The sequence below is a fragment of the Bactrocera tryoni genome, unplaced genomic scaffold, assembly GCF_016617805.1.
Source record: "Bactrocera tryoni isolate S06 unplaced genomic scaffold, CSIRO_BtryS06_freeze2 scaffold_25, whole genome shotgun sequence".
Lineage (NCBI taxonomy): Eukaryota > Metazoa > Arthropoda > Insecta > Diptera > Tephritidae > Bactrocera > Bactrocera tryoni.
Window position 1 is genome coordinate 6,666,318 of NW_024395977.1, and position 4,392 is coordinate 6,670,709.

The window sequence follows — 4,392 nt, forward strand, 5'->3', positions numbered from 1 at the left end:
ACCGCTTACGCGATTATAGCCGAGTTAACAGCAGCGCGCCAGTCGTTTCTCCTTTTCGCTACGTGGCGCCAATTGGATATTCCAAGCGTAGCCAGGTCCTTCTCCACTTGGTCCTTCCAACGGTGTGGAGGTCTTCCTCTTCCTCTGCTTCCCCCGGCGGGTACAGCGTCGAATACTTTCAGAGCTGGAGTGTTTTCGTCCATTCGGACAACATGACCTAGCCAGCGTAGCCGCTGTCTTTTAATTCGCTGAACTATGTCAATGTCGTCGTATATCTCGTACAGCTCATCGTTCCATCGAATGCGATATTCGCCGTCGCCAACGCGCAAAGGACCATAAATCTTTCGCAGAGCTTTTCTCTCGAAAACTCGCAACGTCGACTCATCAGTTGTTGACATCGTCCAAGCCTCTGCACCATATAGCAGGACGGGAATTATGAGCGACTTATAGAGTTGGGCTTTTGTTCGTCGAGAGAGGACTTTACTTTTCAATTGCCTACTCAGTCCGAAGTAGCACCTGTTGGCAAGAGCAATCCTGCGTTGGATTTCCAGGCTGACATTGTTGGTGGTGTTAATACTGGTTCCTAAATAGACGAAATTATCTACAACTTCAAAGTTATGACTGTCAACAGTGACGTGAGTGCCAAGTCGCGAGTGCGACGACTGTTTGTTTGATGACAGGAGATATTTCGTCTTACCCTCGTTCACTGCCAGACCCATTTGTTTTGCTTCCTTGTCTAGTCTGGAGAAAGCAGAACTAACGGCGCGGGTGTTAAGGCCGATGATATCAATATCATCAGCATACGCCAGCAGCTGTACACTCTTATAAAGATGGTACCTTCTCTACTAAGTTCTGCAGCTCGAACTATTTTCTCCAGAAGCAGGTTGAAAAAAGTCACACGATAGGGAATCGCCTTGTCTGAAACCTCGTTTGGTATCGAACGGCTCGGAGAGGTCCTTCCCGATTCTGACGGAGCTCTTCGTGTTGCTCAACGTCAGTTTACACAGCCGTATTAGTTTTGTGGGGATACCAAATTCAGACATCGCGGCATAGAGGCAGTTCCTTTTCGTGCTGTCGAAAGCAGCTTTGAAATCGACGAAGAGGTGGTGTGTGTCGATTCTCCTTTCACGGGTCTTTTCCAAGATTTGGCGCATGGTGGATATCTGGTCGGTTGTTGATTTTCCAGGTCTAAAGCCACACTGATAAGGTCCAATCAGTTTGTTGACGGTGGGCTTTAATCTTTCACACAATACGCTCGATAGAACCTTATATGCGATGTTGAGGAGGCTAATCCCACGGTAGTTGGCGCAGATTGTGGGGTCTCCTTTTTATGGATTGGGCATAGCACACTTAAATTCCAATCGTTGGGCATGCTTTCGTCCGACCATATTTTACAAAGAAGCTGATGCATGCTCCTTATCAGTTCTTCGCCGCCGTGTTTGAATAGCTCGGCCGCCAATCCGTCGGCCCCCGCCGCTTTGTTGTTCGTCAGGCGGGTAATTGCTATTCGAACTTCTTCATGGTCGGGCAATGGGACGTCTGCTCCATCGTCATCGATTGGGGAATCGGGTTCGCCTTCTCCTGGCGTTGTGCATTCTCTGCCATTCAGCAGGCTGGAGAAGTGTTCCTCCATAATTTAAGTATGCTCTGGGCATCGGTCACTAGATCACCTTTGGGGTTCTACAAGAGTATGCTCCGGTCTTGAAACCTTGTGTAAGCCGCCGCATTTTTTCGTAGAATTTTCGAGCATTACCCCTGTCGGCCAGCTTATCAAGCTCTTCATACTCAAGCATTTCGGCCTCTTTCTTTTTCTGTCTGCAGATGCGTCTCGCTTCCCTCTTCAATCCTCGGTATCTATCCCATCCCGCACGTGTTGTGGTCGATCGTAACGTTGCGAGGTAGGCAGCCTGTTTTCGCTCCGCTGCGGCGCGGCACTCCTCGTCGTACCAGTTGTTCTTTTGCACTTTCCGAAAACCAAGGGTTTCGGATGCAGCTGTACGTAAGGAGTTTGAAATGCCGTCCCACAGTTCCCTTATACCGAGTTGTTGATGAGTGCTCTCAGAGAGCAGGAGTGCAAGCCGAGTAGAAAAACGTTTGGCAGTCTGTTGTGATTGCAGCTTTTCGACGTCGAACCTTCCTTGTGTTTGTAGGCGTGCGTTTTTTGCTGCACAGAGGCGGGTGCGAATCTTGGCTGCAACAAGATAGTGGTCCGAGTCGATGTTAGGACCTCGGAGCGCACGCACATCTAAAACACTGGAGACGTGTCTTCCGTCTATCACAACATGATCGATCTGGTTGGTAGTTTTTCGATCCGGAGACAGCCAGGTAGCTTGATGAATTTTTTGTGCTAGAATCTAGTACTACAGATAACCATATTTCGGGCCCCGGCGAAGTCGATCAGCCTCAACCCATTTGGGGATGTTTCCTCGTGGAGGCTGAATTTACCGACCGTAGTGCCAAAGATACCTTCTTTGCCCACCCTGGCGTTAAAGTCGCCAATCACGATTTTGACATCGTGGCGGGGGCATCTCTCATAAGTGCGTTCCAAGCACTCATAAAAGGCATCTTTGGTCACATCGTCCTTCTCATCCGTCGGAGCGTGGGCGCAGATCAGCGATATGTTGAAGAACCTCGCTTTGATGCGGATTGTGGCTAGACGTTCTTTCACCGGAGTGAATGCTAGTACTCGGCGACGGAGTCTCTCTCCCACCACGAATCCCACACCAAACTTGCGCTCCTTTATATGGCCACTGTAGTAAATGTCACAAGGACCTACTCGTCTCTGTCCTTGTCCCGTCCATCGCATTTCTTGGACGGCGGTGATGTCAGCCTTTATTTTCACGAGGACATCAACCAGCTGGGCAGCGGCACCTTCCCAATTAAGGGACCGGACATTCCAGGTGCATGCCCTGATATCGTTATCCTTATTTCGTTTGCCATGGTCGTCATCAAAAGAGGGTTTCTCATCCGAGGCTGTTTGTCGCTTTTCATTGGGATAGGCTTTTTACGTGGCGGGTCCCAAACCCAGCGCACAACCCTATGCAGGGGAAATTTCGCCTTCTCACTTTAGCTCACCTTCGAACGGATGTTCTTAGGCTACCCAGAGGATACTTGGTCAAAGACCGGAAGTCGTGAGCTGCTTGAGTCATATGTAAAAGAATCGTTTCTGGCCACTCCCAAGTGAATGGCGATCAGAGAACTTTCCTCACTTGCGTGAACTTCTACACATGACCCCATCCTTATTTATATATTAAAATCTGATTTATTACTGTTTTTATTTAATCTTTTAAGTTTTGTTGTTGTTTGATTTTGATTTGGGTTTGGTTAAACTGGTAGGCCAATAAGCCACGCATAGATCAGTTGGATCCTTTGCGATTCAAGATAGAGTTTATTAGCTAAGTCCAAGTGTAGTAGTCATTCTTTAGGATGCCTGCGCCTGACGCGAATTTTAACAGACTCTGCGATCTAACTATCTATACCTCCTCCAGTGTATATTGCCGTGGGGACCTCATATGCTTACAACGTAGTCTTGTAAATGCGGGACAAGTGTACAATAGATCATCTATTGTGTCCCTGGTGTCCTCCTAAAAATATAGGAGCATCTGTTAAAATTTTGGTTGTAACACCACCTAAAAATCTATATTAATTTCTGGATTTAGCAAAGATAACTCAGTTGATATCCGTAAGTTTAATTTCAATTACTACTGGAGTATATCATCGTTTAAAATTGACTTATAATATATGTATGTAAAGTTAGATATTCGACTGAGAAAAAATAAAAAACTTTAAAGAATTTTTGGAAAAACGAGTTTTGTAGGAGCCGAGGTAAAAATAGGACGATGAGAGTGGCATTGCCAACTTTTAGGTGAAATCACATCTCGATATCGCCATACCAATTTCCACCAAATTGGGTACAAGACATTTCTCTGATGTTCTTATGTTACAGCGACGAAATGGACGAAATAAATAACACAATTTTAATTTCCATTTGAAACTTTCACTTTCCAGTATACAAATCACTAATCAATTAATAAAAAAAACGAATCAAAGTATAAAATTTTGCACGAAAAGTACATTAGAGGAGTGCCACCGTATTACAATTAGTTTTTAACCAAAAATATCCGTCAATACGTGAAAAAACTGTAGATAAAATCTAGTCAATACTCTCTCCTATACGTTCCCGCTCGCACTACCAGGCAGTTTAGACCCTTACTTTTAAAATTTTCTAGAACAAATTTTGAGTTAAACGAACCATTCCGCTGTTCCAGCACATTTGATCTAACAGACTCACTCTTTACCATTAAAAAAACTATTTTATCTACTCTTAACAAGTAACATTTAAAAACAATAAACTTTAATCTAATTCTTAATTTTAGCTGTTGAAATTTTTGT